The following is a 16,258-nucleotide window of genomic DNA, read 5'->3' on the forward strand; positions in this document are numbered from 1 at the left end:
CCACAGTGTATAGTTAACACGGCCCCACAGTGTATAGTTAACACGGCCCAACAGTGTGTAGTTAATACGGCCCCACAGTGTGTAGTTAACATGGCCCCACAGTGTGTAGTTAACACGGCCCCACAGTGTATAGGTAACATGGCCCCACAGTGTGTAGTTAATACGGCCCCACAGTGTGTAGTTAACACGGCCCCACAGTGTGTAGTTAACACGGCCCCACAGTGCATAGTTAACACGGCCCCACAGTGTATAGTTAACACGTCCCCACAGTGTATAGTTAACACGGCCTCACAGTGTATAGTTAACACGTCCGTAAAGTGTATAGTTAACACGGCCCCACAGTGTATAGTTAACACGGCCCCACAGTGTATAGTTAACACGGCCCCACAGTGTATAGTTAACACGGCCTCACAGTGTATAGTTAACACGTCCCTAAAGTGTATAGTTAACACGGCCTCACAGTGTATAGTTAACACGGCCTCACAGTGTATAATTAATACGGCCCCACAGTGTATAGTTAACACGGCCCCACAGTGTATAGTTAACACGGCCTCACAGTGTATAGTTAACACGGCCCCACAGTGTATAGTTAACACGGCCTCACAGTGTATAGTTAACACCTCCCTAAAGTGTATAGTTCACACGGCCTCACAGTGTATAGTTAACACCTCCCTAAAGTGTATAGTTCATACGGCCTCACAGTGTATAGTTAACACGGCCCCACAGTGTATAGTTAACACGGCCCCACAGTGTATAGTTAACACGGCCCCACAGTGTATAGTTAACACGGCCCCACAGTGTATAATTAATACGGCCCCACAGTGTATAATTAATACGGCCCCACAGTGTATAATTAATACGGCCCCACAGTGTGTAGTTAATACGGCCCCACAGTGTATAGTTAACATGGCCCCACAGTGTGTAGTTAATACGGCCCCACAGTGTGTAGTTAATACGGCCCCACAGTGTATAGTTAACACGGCCCCACAGTGTATAGTTAACACGGCCCCACAGTGTATAGTTAACACGGCCCCACAGTGTGTAGTTAATACGGCCCCACAGTGTGTAGTTAACACGGCCCCACAGTGTGTAGTTAACACGGCCCCACAGTGTATAGTTAACATGGCCCCACAGTGTGTAGTTAATACGGCCCCACAGTGTGTAGTTAACACGGCCCCACAGTGTATAGTTAACACGGCCCCACAGTGTATAGTTAACACGGCCCCACAGTGTATAGTTAACACGGCCCCACAGAGTATACTTAACACGGCCCCACAGTGTGTAGTTAATAAGGCCCCACAGTGAATAATTAACACGGCCCCACAGTGTATAGTTAACACGGCCTCACAGTGTATAGTTAACACGTCCCTAAAGTGTATAGTTAACACGGCCCCACAGTGTATAGTTAACACGGCCTCACAGTGTATAGTTAACACGTCCCTAAAGTGTATAGTTAACACGGCCTCACAGTGTATAGTTAACACGGCCTCACAGTGTATAATTAATACGGCCCCACAGTGTATAGTTAACACGGCCCCACAGTGTATAGTTAACACGGCCTCACAGTGTATAGTTAACACGGCCCCACAGTGTATAGTTAACACGGCCTCACAGTGTATAGTTAACACGGCCCCACAGTGTATAGTTAACACGTCCCCACAGTGTATAGTTAACACAGCCCCACAGTGTATAGTTAACACGGCCCCACAGTGTGTAGTTAACACGGCCCCACAGTGTATAGTTAACATGGCCCCACAGTGTGTAGTTAATACGGCCCCACAGTGTGTAGTGAACACGGCCCCACAGTGTGTAGTTAACACGGCCCCACAGTGTATAGTTAACACGGCCCCACAGTGTATAGTTAACACGGCCCCACAGTGTATAGTTAACACGGCCCCACAGAGTATACTTAACACGGCCCCACAGTGTGTAGTTAATAAGGCCCCACAGTGAATAATTAACACGGCCCCACAGTGTATAGTTAACACGGCCTCACAGTGTATAATTAATACGGCTCCACAGTGTATAGTTAACACGGCCCCACAGTGTATAGTTAACACGGCCCCACAGTGTATAGTTAACACGACCCCACAGTGTATAATTAACACGGCCCCACAGTGTATAGTTAACATGGCCCCACAGTGTATAGTTAACACGGCCCCACAGTGTATAGTTAACACGTCCCTAAAGTGTATAGTTAACACGGCCCCACAGTGTATAGTTAACACGGCCCCACAGTGTATAGTTAACACGGCCCCACAGTGTATAGTTAACACGGCCCCACAGTGTATAGTTAACACCTCCCCACAGTGTATAGCTAACACGGCCCCACAGTGTATAGTTAACACGGCCCCACAGTGTATAGTTAATACGTCCCTAAAGTGTATAGTTAACACGGCCCCACAGTGTATAGTTAATACGTCCCTAAAGTGTATAGTTCACACGGCCTCACAGTGTATAGTTAACACCTCCCTAAAGTGTATAGTTAACACGGCCTCACAGTGTATAGTTAACACGGCCCCACAGTGTATAGTTAACACGGCCCCACAGTGTATAGTTAACACGACCCCACAGTGTATAGTTAACACGACCCCACAGTGTATAATTAACACGGCCCCACAGTGTATAGTTAACACGACCCCACAGTGTATAATTAACACGGCCCCACAGTGTATAGTTAACACGGCCCCACAGTGTATAGTTAACACGGCCCCACAGTGTATAGTTAACACGGCCCCACAGTGTATAATTAACACGGCCCCACAGTGTATAGTTAACACGGCCCCACAGTGTATAATTAACACGTCCCTAAAGTGTATAGTTCACACGGCCTCACAGTGTATAGTTAACACCTCCCTAAAGTGTATAGTTAACACGGCCCCACAGTGTATAGTTAACACGGCCCCACAGTGTATAGTTGACACGGCCCCACAGTGTATAGTTGACATGGCCCCACAGTGTATAATTAACACGGCCCCACAGTGTATAATTAACACGGCCCCACAGTGTATAATTAACACGGCCCCACAGTGTATAGTTAACACGGCCCCACAGTGTATAGTTAACACGGCCCCACAGTGTATAGTTAACACGGCCCCACAGTGTATAGTTAACACGGCCCCACAGTGTATAGTTAACACGGCCCCACAGTGTATAGTTAACACGGCCCCACAGTGTATAATTAACACGGCCCCACAGTGTATTGTTAACACGGCCCCATAGTGTATAGTTAACACGGCCCCACAGTGTATAGTTAACACGGCCCCACAGTGTATAATTAACACGGCCCCACAGTGTATAATTAACACGGCCCCACAGTGTATAGTTAACACGACCCCACAGTGTGTAGTTAACACGGCCCCACAGTGTATAATTAACACGGCCTCACAGTGTATAGTTAACACGGCCCCACAGTGTATAGTTAACACGACCCCACAGTGTATAGTTAACACGGCCCCACAGTGTATAGTTAACACGGCCCCACAGTGTATAGTTAACACCTCCCCACAGTGTATAGTTAACACGGCCCCACAGTGTATAGTTAACACGGCTCCACAGTGTATAGTTAACACGGCCCCACAGTGTATAGTTAACACGGCCCCACAGTGTATAGTTAACACGGCCCCACAGTGTATAGTTAACACGGCCCCACAGTGTATAGTTAACACGGCCCCACAGTGCATATCTCTGTTGCTGCAGTTATGCACGGGGGACTGCATTTTCTTTGGTGATTGAGTTGGTCTTTCTCTCATTGTCGATGTAACATTACCCCCTCAGGCTTTCTGACTGGAGGCTATGTTCTTAGACTGTTCCATGGTCACATGGACGAGTGCTTGGCTATCCCTGCTGCCGAGCAAGGAGACGACCAGCGCAGGTGATGAAAACTGTTGAATTATTCCACATTTAATCAGATACCTTATCATCTGTCACTAACAGCCCATCTCTGTTTTCAGAATTGCTCATTATGAGGGGGGTGCTGTCTGTAGCCATGCCCGGTCACTATGGAGACTAGAACCTCTCCGGATTGGGTGAGTGGATGCCCTTGTGTCCATCAGCTTTAAGTGACAAAAACCATTCACATTTCTTACATGAGTTCTCTCCTTGGGGTTGTACTTATGGCTCTGTGTAGATGGAGTGGAGGTCACATGAAATGGGGCCAGTCGTTCCGTGTGCGTCACATAACCACAGGTCGCTACCTCTGCCTGGATGAAGAGAAAGGACTGCTGGTGGTGGACCCTGAAAAAGCCCACGCCAAGATGTCAGCCTTCTGCTTCAGAATCTCCAAGGTCAGGGTCGTCACAAACAGCAGTGGGGAAATTAAAAGAGCAGTGGGGAAATTAAAAGAGCAGTGGGGAAATTAAAAGAGCAGTGGGGAAATAAAAGAGCAGTGGGGAAATAAAAGAGCAGTGGGGAAATAAAAGAGCAGTGGGGAAATAAAAGAGCAGTGGGGAAATAAAAGAGCAGTGGGGAAATGCATGTGGTTCTTTTCATCCCTCCATAACTAGCACTGTTCATGTTGTGTTTAACTCCTCCTCCTCACTGTTCATGTTGTGTTTAACTCCTCCTCCTCCTCCTCACTGTTCATGTTGTGTTTAACTCCTCCTCCTCACTGTTCATGTTGTGTTTAACTCCTCCTCCTCACTGTTCATGTTGTGTTTAACTCCTCCTCCTCCTCCTCACTGTTCATGTTGTGTTTAACTCCTCCTCCTCACTGTTCATGTTGTGTTTAACTCCTCCTCCTCCTCCTCACTGTTCATGTTGTGTTTAACTCCTCCTCCTCCTCACTGTTCATGTTGTGTTTAACTCCTCCTCCTCCTCCTCACTGTTCATGTTGTGTTTAACTCCTCCTCCTCCTCCTCACTGTTCATGTTGTGTTTAACTCCTCCTCCTCCTCCTCACTGTTCATGTTGTGTTTAACTCCTCCTCCTCCTCCTCACTGTTCATGTTGTGTTTAACTCCTCCTCCTCCTCCTCCTCCTCCTCACTGTTCATGTTGTGTTTAACTCCTCCTCCTCCTCCTCACTGTTCATGTTGTGTTTAACTCCTCCTCCACCTCCTCACTGTTCATGTTGTGTTTAACTCCTCCTCCTCACTGTTCATGTTGTGTTTAACTCCTCCTCCTCACTGTTCATGTTGTGTTTAACTCCTCCTCCTCCTCCTCACTGTTCATGTTGTGTTTAACTCCTCCTCCTCCTCCTCCTCACTGTTCATGTTGTGTTTAACTCCTCCTCCTCACTGTTCATGTTGTGTTTAACTCCTCCTCCTCACTGTTCATGTTGTGTTTAACTCCTCCTCCTCCTCACTGTTCATGTTGTGTTTAACTCCTCCTCCTCACTGTTCATGTTGTGTTTAACTCCTCCTCCTCACTGTTCATGTTGTGTTTAACTCCTCCTCCTCCTCACTGTTCATGTTGTGTTTAACTCCTCCTCCTCCTCACTGTTCATGTTGTGTTTAACTCCTTCTCCTCCTCCTCACTGTTCATGTTGTGTTTAACTCCTCCTCCACCTCCTCACTGTTCATGTTGTGTTTAACTCCTTCTCCTCCTCCTCACTGTTCATGTTGTGTTTAACTCCTCCTCCTCCTCCTCACTGTTCATGTTGTGTTTAACTCCTTCTCCTCCTCCTCACTGTTCATGTTGTGTTTAACTCCTCCTCCACCTCCTCACTGTTCATGTTGTGTTTAACTCCTCCTCCTCCTCCTCACTGTTCATGTTGTGTTTAACTCCTCCTCCACCTCCTCACTGTTCATGTTGTGTTTAACTCCTTCTCCTTGCTGTTTAATGTTCCACCCTACAGGAGAAGGTGGAGGTGGTTAAGAAGCGAGATGTGGAGGGCATGGGCACACCAGAGATCAAGTATGGGGAGTCCATGTGTTTTGTACAGCACGTCTCCACGGGCCTCTGGCTTACGTACGCCTCTGTCGATGCCAAGTCCGCCCGCCTGGGACCTCTGAAGAGGAAGGTATGGAGGAATCATGTGGCAACGTGCCCTGAACACCTTAAAAGTAAAAGGACATGAAGAACAACGTCAAACTAGACAAAATAAAGACACCTTAACGTAGTATGATTACAATTTAGTGCATTTTAAAGTACTCTGTAGTTGGCTTTTCCCTTGAATGAATCTAGTTTTTATCCATGTTGTAAATGCACCCGGTGTCTCTGTCAGGCCATCCTTCATAAGGAGGGTCACATGGACGATGCCCTGACCGTGACCCGCTCCCAGACAGAGGAGTTCCAGGCTGCTCGTATGATCTACAACACAGCAGGCCTCTTCACCCAGTTCATCAAGTATGGCCCCTCTCCACTCCCACTGCGCTTGCTATCTGAGCACATACCTAGGAATCTCTGAACATGTTCATGTTTGTACACATTATGGTGTTATGTATAGACGCCTTTTGACTTACTGCTATCCTTCAGGAGGGGCAGATGGCCCTGCTTTAATGTTTGACCTCATGGTCCCGTGTGGCTCAGTTGATAGAGCATGGCGCTTGCAACGGCAGGGTTGTGGGTTTGATTCCCACGGGGAACCAGTACAGAAGAAAATATGAAAATATATCCACTCACTACTGTAAGTCGCTCTGGATAAGAGCGTCTGCTAAATGACTAAAATGTAAAATGTCAGTGCAGTGACGTTGTGGCTTGTTCTGTGTCTCCAGAGCACTGGACTCTCTGAGTGGGAAGAACAAGTCTTCTTCAGGCCCCCTGGCTCTGCCCATGGACTCCGTGGTCCTCTCCCTGCAGGACCTCATCTTCTACTTCCAGCCCCCTGAGGAGGAGCTGGAGCACGAGGAGAAACAGACCAAACTACGCTCCCTCAAGAACAGACAGAACCTCTTCCAAGAGGAGGTCAGTCCTCACAGACAGCAGATCCAGAGGATATACTGTGTGTATATTGATAGTTTTGCTACTTTATATTTATTCTGTTGAGGAAGAACTGCAAGTAAGCATTTCACTGACCGTTACACCCACTGTATTCTGTGCATGTGACAAATAAACTTGGATTTGATTACAGTTATTTATTTATTTATCCCCGCACTGCTCCTGCCTTTTGTATTCCCATGCTTTTTGTGTCATTCCAACCAGGGCATGATCACTCTGGTGCTGGACTGTATTGACCGACTCAATGTCTACAACACGGCGGCCCACTTCTCCGAGTTTGCAGGGGAAGAGGCTGCCGAGTCTTGGAAGGAGATAGTTAATCTCCTGTACGAGCTGCTGGGTATGTGACCTGCTATTGATCCTTTCATTTCATGTTCCAAGGTTCCAAAATTGTCAGACTATTTGCATTGACCCCCCCCCCCCCCCCCTTTTTGTTTTTACACTGCTGCTACTCGCTGTTTATTATCTATGCATAGTCACTTTACCCCTACCTACATGTACAAATGACCTCGACTAACCTGTACCCCCGCATTTTGACTCGGTACCCCCTGTATATAGCCTCATTATTGTTAGTTTATAGTGTTCATTTGTATTTTATTTTTTACTTTAGTTTATTTTGTAAATATTTTCTTAACTGCATTGTTGGTTAAGGGCTTGTAAGTAAGCATTTCACGGTAAGGTCTACACCTGTTCTATTCGGTGCATGTGACAAATAAAATTTGATTTGATCACGTTCTCTGCATTGCTGTGGTTACTGTGGCAGCATACCCTTCATTCTGAACACGATCTATTGTCTGTTCTCTCTGTCATTGTCTTCATATGAAGCCTCTCTGATCAGGGGGAACCGAGCCAACTGTGCACTGTTCTGTGATAATCTGGATTGGCTGGTCAGCAAACTGGACCGTCTCGAGGCCTCCTCAGGTAAAGTCCCCTTTCAGCACCTTTAACACCCCTTTCAGATTTACTTTAAAGTGTTTGGGGTGAATCGTCAGTATTTCATTGTGCATTATGTTCACCACAGGCATCTTGGAGGTGCTATACTGTGTTCTAATTGAGAGTCCAGAGGTTTTGAACATTATCCAGGAGAACCACATTAAATCTATCATTTCTCTACTGGATAAGCATGGACGCAATCACAAGGTCAGTGAATATTATTTAGGCCTGTGTTTATCCAGAGAAGTGTTCAAATGGAATCTGGTTGGCAGTCCAGTGATTTGCGAATCATAATCAAATCAAATCCCTTTGATCTAGCTCTCTCCCTGTGTTTTCTAGGTGTTGGATGTGCTCTGCTCTTTGTGTGTGTGTAATGGGGTGGCTGTAAGGTCCAATCAGAATCTCATCACAGAGAATCTGCTTCCGGGTCGTGATCTCCTCCTGCAGTCCAACATCATCAATTATGTCACCAGGTGTGACATCTGATCATTCTAAATATATTTAATTGAATATCCAACTACTACTATTATTTTTTTCCTTCAAACCATTAACTTTGTTGTTATTTTCCTCCCCCCTCAGTGTGAGGCCCAACATCTTCCTAGGAACGTGTGAGGGATCAACTCAGTATAAGAAGTGGTATTTTGAGGTGATGGTGGACCATGTAGAGCCCTTCCTGACCGCCCAGGCCTTCCACCTGCGTGTGGGCTGGGCTCTGACTGAGGGCTACAGCCCCTACCCTGGAGGTGGTGAGGGCTGGGGTGGCAACGGGGTGGGGGACGACCTCTACTCATACGCCTTTGATGGACTTCACCTGTGGTCAGGTACAGTCAGCAGGGTTTATCTTTAGAATGCAGTTCTCTATCACTAGGTTGAGGTGATGCTGACCTCTGTGTGTCTGTCTGTCTCCCCAGGACGAGTCCCACGGCATGTTGCCTCCCCCAACATGCACATTCTAGCGGCAGACGATGTGGTCAGCTGCTGCCTCGATCTTAGCGTGCCCAGTATCTCGTTCCGTATCAACGGGCACCCGGTGCAGGGCATGTTTGAGAACTTCAACCTGGACGGCCTCTTCTTCCCTGTCGTCAGCTTCTCTGCAGGCGTCAAGTGAGAACCGCTGATGGGGCTAACAGGGCTGTTGTTATTTAGAATCTGTCAGAGAGGATGTAGAATGAGTGATCACTGTTAATGTTGTTCTTCTTTAAAACGTCCAGGGTTCGTTTTCTCCTGGGAGGGCGTCATGGGGACTTTAAATTCCTCCCACCGCCAGGCTATGCCCCGTGCTATGAGGCTGTGCTACCCAAGGATCGACTGCATATTGAGCCCATCAAGGAGTATAAGCATGATTTCAATGGCGTCCGCAACCTGTTGGGGCCCACACAGTCCCTCTCGCACACAGCCTTCACCCCCTGCCCTGTGGACACAGTACAGGTTAAACTCTTGACTTATCAATATATCTCTCCGTCTCCTCTCTCTTTCTTCCATTCACCGTGTTGTCCTTTCAGATTGTGCTTCCACCTCACTTGGAGCGCATTCGGGAGAAGCTGGCAGAAAACAGCCATGAGCTATGGGCCGTCACTCGCATTGAACAAGGATGGACCTACGGGACGGTGAGTGCTTCCCATACTGACCTAGTCAACTCACACTGCTTACATGACTGAGTGATATCTATTTACTTCAATCTGGTAAACAACTTGATTCTGTCCTCTACTTGCATTCCCTCTACTCAAGTTCCGAGATGACAACAAGAAACTGCACCCTTGCCTGGTAGATTTCCAGAGCCTGCCAGAGCCAGAGAAGAATTACAACCTTGCCATGTCAGGAGAAACACTCAAGTGAGTCAAGGTCTTGGACAAGCCCTCTCTGTCTAGTGTGTGTGTGTGTGTGTGTGTGTGTGTGTGTGTGTGTGTGTGTGCCCAGTATTCACTACCTCTGTTTCTCAAAGGACCCTGCTGGCGGTGGGCTGCCATGTGGGCATGGGTGATGAGAAAGCAGAGGAGAACCTGAAGAACATCAAGATGCCCAAGACGTGAGTCAGACCTCAAAATAGGATCTCAAGACTTATTTAGACATTGACTTAATTATTCTCTGATATTCACTAACGTGGTTGACAGTATTGTTTTACATGATCAGAGAAAACGTTTTGAAATGTTGGATTGTCATTTAAGTAGAGGCCTGTTCACTTAGTGAATGTAATAGAATAGCCACAATGACATCTCACTTACTAGTCTAATCATAACATCATGTTTGTTCCATTAGATATATGATGAGTAGTGGATACAAGCCTGCCCCTCTGGACCTCAACCACGTCAAGCTGACACCCAACCAGACCAACCTAGTGGAGAGACTGGCAGAGAATGGACACAATGTGTGGGCTTGTGACCGGGTTCACCAGGGATGGACCTACAGCATTGTACAGGTAGCTTTCATCGCTCTCTGATCCTGTGGGAGAGCTAACCTGTGATATTAGTTCAAGTCATTTTATACAATGTCCGATGAATATCAATAGTGTTTCTGTCAGGTGGGTTTTAATGCACACGTAGGTGTACAGGTGGGCACACAACAAGCTCACCCAAAGTGATGCAGATACTTTGTCAGTTGGTCTGGGTGAAGCATGAGTCGTACTGACTCATGAGTTGTCGTAGTTTTGATGTTTTCAGAGCCAACATTTATGTAACTATTCAAGATGTATAGAAGAACAAACAATACGGTTCTTTATACAGTATCACTCTTTCCAGGAGATTAAAGTCCATTACTTACACAATAATGATATGACTCACACAATTGTTTGAGTTGATTTTAACTGTTTATTTCCATGTTCAGGACATAATGAACAAGCGCAACCCACGGCTGGTGCCATACAACCTGCTGGACGAAAAGACCAAGAAGACCAACAGAGACACTGTCTGTGCAGCTGTCCGCACTCTCATCGGCTACGGTTACAACATTGAGCCACCTGACCAGGAGAGCAGTGAGTTGGTCTGTCTGTCGGTCGATCTATCTGTCCGTCTGTCGGTCGATCTAGCTGTCCGTCTGTTGGCCAAGTTGTTAGAATTTCATTACCGTAGTGAACTACTTGTCCTGTTAAATGCATATAGCTAGCTAGATATATACAGTGGCCAGTTTATTAGGTAAACCAATCTAGTACCGGGTCGGACCCCCCTTAGCCTCCAGAACAGCCTGAATTCTTCGGGGCATGGAAACATTGCTCAATTGGTATCACGGGACCTAACGTGTGCCAGGAAAACATTCCCCACACCATTACACCACCACCACCAACACTAACCTGTACCGTTGACACCAGGCAGGATGGGGCCATGGACTCATGCTGCTTATGCCAAATCCTGACTCTGCCATCAGCATGATGCAACAGGAACTGGGATTTGTCGGACCAGGCGTTGTTTTTCCACTTTTTAATTGTCCAGGGTTGGTGATCGCGTGCCCACTGGAGCCGCTTCTTCTTGTTTTTAGCTGATAGGAGTGGAACCTAGTGTGGTCGTTTGCTGTAATTGCCCATCCGTGACAAAGACCGACGAATTGTGCGTTCCGAGATGCCGTTCTGCACACCACTGTTGTACTGTGCCGTTATTTGCCTGTTTGTGGCCCGCATGTTAGCTTGCACGATTCTTGCCATTCTCCTTCGACCTCTCATCAACGAGCTGTTGACCCACAGGATTGCCGCTGACTGAATGTTTTTTGTTTGTCGCACCATTCTCGGTAAACCCTAGACACTGTCCTGCGGGAAAAGCCCAGGAGGCCAGACGTTTCTGAGATACTGGAACCGGCGCACCTGGCAATGAAGATCATACCACGCTCAAAGTCACTTAGGTCACTAGTTTTGCCCATTCTAACGTTCAACTGAACAGTAACTGAATGCCTCGATGCCTGTCTTCCTGCTTTATATAGCAAGCCACGGCCACGTGACTCACTGTCTGTAGGAGCGAACCATTTTCATGAACGGGGTTGTGTACCTAATAAACTGGCCACTGAGTGTGTATATACATACATACATACATACATACATACATACATTGAACAAAAATATAAACGCAACAATTTTACACTCATTGTATATACTGTATATATAACCTCTTAATAATGTCACCTGTATCTGTTCGTGCTAGGTGGTCATGGGGAAGGTAATTCCCGTGGAGATAAGATCCGGGTGTTCCGGGCTGAGAAGTCGTACGCGGTGACCCAGGGGAAGTGGTACTTTGAGTTTGAGGCTGTGACTGTGGGGGAGATGAGAGTGGGTTGGGCCAGACCCAGTGTCCGCGCTGACACAGAGCTGGGAGCAGATGAGCTCGCCTATGTCTTCAATGGTTTCAAGGTATGGTTGGTGATGAATGTTCTGTTTTAGGGAAAACATTTACTAATGTATCCTATTTTAACTTTGACTGTTCTTTTTTAGGCTCAGCGTTGGCATGTGGGCAATGAGCCGTTTGGTCGTATCTGGTTGCCAGGTGACGTGGTGGGCTGTATGATCGACCTGGTAGAGCAGAACATCTTCTTCACCCTGAACGGAGAGATGCTGATCAGTGACTCTGGCTCTGAGATGGCCTTCAAGGACATAGACATAGGAGATGGTGAGTGACTGATGGGGAGTCTGCTGGGGCTGGGGAGGTAGATCTTTGTAGAGTGGATCTACTGATTTTAGATGCGTGTTATTCATTAAACTTTATCTGCCGGTCTCCAGGCTTTATCCCTGTGTGTAGTCTGGGCCTGTCTCAGGTTGGCCGGCTCAACCTGGGCCAGAACGTCAGCAGCCTTCGTTACTTCACCATCTGTGGCCTGCAGGAGGGCTTTGAACCCTTTGCCATCAACATGAAGAGAGACATCACCATGTGGTTCAGCAAGAGCCTGCCCCAGTTCATCCCTGTACCTACTGAACACCCTCACGTTGAGGTACAGTACAGCATATATCCTGTTCAACAACAGTGTATTGGAATGGCTTCCGTTCCTATATTCTCTAATTATATTTTAAACACGTTAACATTCAAATGTTCTCTTCTGTGGGTTTTCAATGTGATCTTCTGCTCTTTCTCTCCTCCCACGTCCCTGTGTAGGTGTCCCGTGTGGATGGGACGGTGGACAACGCTCCCTGTCTGAAACTGACCCATAAGACCTTTGGCTCTCAGAACGCCAACACAGACCTGCTGTTCCTGAGGCTTAGTATGCCCGTGGAGTTCCACGAGACCTTTAAAGTCATGGCCGGGACCACCCCCCTGACCCGAACCCTGACCATCCCTGAGGACCAGGTCCTGGAGGTGGACCCAGATTCTGACTTTGAGGTGCTGAAGAAGTCTGCCAGCCGCACAGAGAAAGAGGAGGAGAAGGAGCCCTCTGTGCCTAAGGAGATCCCCGTTAACGGAGGAGAGAATGTGAAAGATGCCTCTACAGAGAAGAGCAAGAAGAAGGGGTGAGTACTGAGCAGGGGTCAGATTAAGAGAAAGACGATAGGCTTGAGACAGGTTACAACGAGAAGACTGCACTTTAACTGTAATCATCGTCATGTTTTCTCAGTCATATTGAATAGCAGGCCCGACTACACTGACGTGTTCCCCTCAGGTTCCTGTTCAAGGCCAAGAAGGCAGCGTTCACTCCGCCCCCTGTTGTTCCCACCATGCCCCGTCTGATGGAGGAAGTGGTCCCAGACGACAGAGACGACGATGACATCATCCTCAACACTACCACAGTATGACCTTTTACATATGACCTCTTCAGACTCTAGTGTCTAAACCTGACTTCTCTTCACCAGGACATTTTTGTGTGGATAGATTATTATTTTTCTTAGATTTTTGTTTCAGGTCGTTCATCCCCTTGTTATAGTAATGTTTTCTTCCTCTGTGTGCAGTACTATTATTCAGTGCGGGTGATTGCGGGACAAGAGCCCAGCGGGGTGTGGGTAGGCTGGATCACCCCTGACTACCACCAGTACGACCTGCACTTTGACCTCAGCAAAGTCAGAAATGTCACTGTCACCGTGGGAGATGACAAAGGCAACATACATGACAGGTGAGTAACACGTCCCTGTGCACACGTACTCACAGTATTCACACAGAGATAATACCTTAATATCTTACCTATTTTCGCTCTCCTGTCTCCCTCAGTATGAAGCGCAGTAACTGCTACATGGTGTGGGGGGGGGAGTTCAGCAGCTCCCAGCAGACCCGTGTCAGTCAGGAGGACTTTGTGATTGGCTGCCTTATTGACCTGGACACAGGCCTCATGACTTTCACAGCCAATGGGAAAGAGATCAACACCTTCTATCAGGTAAGATTAAGTGTTCAGTGTAAACATGTATTTCATTACTCAGATGTATGGCAAGGGTTAATGGACTAATAATGAGCAAGGGACAAGCTGATCTGGGCTTGATTGATTGATTGATTGATTGATTGACTGAATTTATTAGACAATTTTAAAGAACATACATAAGAGACGCCTCCACATACAATAAAAATATAATCAAGGATAACACAATACAAGCTCAAAAGCTTATTTCCATTGTGGCTTCCTGTGTAACGCTGTGGTGGTTTGTTCCAGGTGGAGCCCAACACTAAACTGTTCCCAGCTGTGTTTGTCCTGCCCTCCAGTCAGAACATGCTGCAAGTGGAGCTGGGCAAGCTCAAGGTCAGACTCATTGAGAACCACTCAAGTACATTTGTCACTGTCTGCTTCTCAGTGTTACCCCTCCACTGTCTGCTTCTCAGTGTTACCCCTCCACTGTCTGCTTCTCAGTGTTACCCCTCCACTGTCTACCTCTCAGTGTTACCCCTCCACTGTCTGCTTCTCAGTGTTACCCCTCCACTGTCTGCTTCTCAGTGTTACCCCTCCACTGTCTGCTTCTCAGTGTTACCCCTCCACTGTCTGCTTCTCAGTGTTACCCCTCCACTGTCTGCTTCTCAGTGTTACCCCTCCACTGTCTGCTTCTCAGTGTTACCCCTCCACTGTCTGCTTCTCAGTGTTACCCCTCCACTGTCTGCTTCTCAGTGTTACCCCTCCACTGTCTGCTTCTCAGTGTTACCCCTCCACTGTCTGCTTCTCAGTGTTACCCCTCCACTGTCTACCTCTCAGTGTTATGGATGTTTTTCTATTTCTTTTTACCCTCAAGTGTACTCAACCTATCATTTCACTTCAACGACGACCCTTCTACTCTACAAAGTAAATGTTTGTTCTCTCCTCAGAACATCATGCCTATCTCGGCAGCCATGTTCCGCAGTGAGCGTAAGAACCCAGTCCCTCAGTGTCCTCCCAGGCTGGACGTCCAGATGCTGACCCCAGTCATCTGGAGCCGCATGCCAAACCACTTCCTGTCCCCAGAGACGGGCCGTGTGAACGAGAGGCACGGCTGGATGGTGGAGTGTAGAGAGCCTCTCACCATGATGGCCCTGCACATCCCTGAGGAGAACAGGTCAGAACACAGCCACCATTAGATTATTGTATTTGATTATGAAATGGAAATGCGTCCATTGATTTCAGTGTTAGCTATAGTATTGGGAAAGACATATAAACAGTAGCAATTATGGCTCTGATAGCCTTGGGCCATACTGTCTCTGCCTTTGTCCCCTCTAGATGTATTGACGTCCTGGAGCTGTCGGAGCATATGGACCTGCTGAAGTTCCACTACCACACTCTGAAGCTGTACGGCTCGGTCTGTGCTCTGGGGAACAACCGCGTGGCTCACGCCCTGTGCAGCCATGTTGACGAGTCCCAGCTATTCTACGCCATAGAGAACACCTACCTGCCTGGACCAATGAGGAGCGGCTACTACGACCTGCTCATCAGCATGCACCTGGAGTCGGCCAAGAGGAACCGCCTCATGACCAATAAGGAGTTCATCGTTCCCATGACAGATGAGACGCGTAGCATCAACCTCTACTCAGACACTGACAAGTCCCATGCTTTACCAGGGGTGGGCCTCACTACCTGCCTGCGCCCCAAACTCCACTTCTCCCCCACTGGGTTTGTGGGGACAGACCTGGACATCTACACCCTCAGCCCCTTCATCCCCCTACATGTAAGGAGCCTCGTAGGTTTGCAATATTTGGTGAACTTTCAATAAATTCCCTGGTTTTCCAGAAATCCTGGTTGGAGGATTCCCGGATTTCCTGCTGGTTCCCTCTTGAATCCGGGAATCTTCCAACCTGTATTTAGGAAAAAACAGGGAATTTATTGAAAGTTCCCGGGAATTTTGCAACCCTAAGCCTCAGCCTGATGGAGGGAGAGGGGGAAGCTTTTCTGTTTAAACTGACTGATGGTCATTAATGTGAGTCTCTCTCTCTCCTCTAGGTGCTGAAGGCGAAGGCCCTGACCATGCTGACAGAAGCTGTACAAGATGGTGGTCAGGCCATGAGGGATCCTGTAGGAGGCAGTGTTGAGTTCCACTTTGTCCCCATCCTCAAGCTCATCAGCACCCTGCTCATCATGGGTGTGTTTGAGAATGAAGATGTCA

At 47.6% G+C, this 16,258-nt stretch overlaps 1 pseudogene across 1 annotated transcript in view; it reads left to right on the top strand.

Annotated features, from left to right (window-relative positions):
* LOC311099840 (ryanodine receptor 1-like) overlaps window positions 1-16,258 on the top strand; it is a 74,663-nt pseudogene that overhangs the window by 14,116 nt on the left and 44,289 nt on the right. Inside the window, exons 9-37 of the transcript in view lie at window positions 3,778-3,874; window positions 3,954-4,028; window positions 4,130-4,286; window positions 5,795-5,959; window positions 6,164-6,285; window positions 6,654-6,843; window positions 7,081-7,216; window positions 7,702-7,797; window positions 7,898-8,016; window positions 8,149-8,282; window positions 8,389-8,630; window positions 8,721-8,913; window positions 9,021-9,237; window positions 9,312-9,416; window positions 9,538-9,641; window positions 9,752-9,835; window positions 10,066-10,225; window positions 10,630-10,777; window positions 11,931-12,136; window positions 12,218-12,392; window positions 12,503-12,711; window positions 12,873-13,225; window positions 13,375-13,501; window positions 13,661-13,821; window positions 13,917-14,079; window positions 14,350-14,436; window positions 14,991-15,217; window positions 15,379-15,823; window positions 16,096-16,254. The product of the transcript in view is annotated as a ryanodine receptor 1-like (transcript). The remainder of the gene's footprint in view (window positions 1-3,777; window positions 3,875-3,953; window positions 4,029-4,129; window positions 4,287-5,794; window positions 5,960-6,163; window positions 6,286-6,653; window positions 6,844-7,080; window positions 7,217-7,701; window positions 7,798-7,897; window positions 8,017-8,148; window positions 8,283-8,388; window positions 8,631-8,720; window positions 8,914-9,020; window positions 9,238-9,311; window positions 9,417-9,537; window positions 9,642-9,751; window positions 9,836-10,065; window positions 10,226-10,629; window positions 10,778-11,930; window positions 12,137-12,217; window positions 12,393-12,502; window positions 12,712-12,872; window positions 13,226-13,374; window positions 13,502-13,660; window positions 13,822-13,916; window positions 14,080-14,349; window positions 14,437-14,990; window positions 15,218-15,378; window positions 15,824-16,095; window positions 16,255-16,258) is intronic.

Source organism: Coregonus lavaretus (assembly GCF_964263955.1).
Source record: "Coregonus lavaretus genome assembly, chromosome: 24".
Lineage (NCBI taxonomy): Eukaryota > Metazoa > Chordata > Actinopteri > Salmoniformes > Salmonidae > Coregonus > Coregonus lavaretus.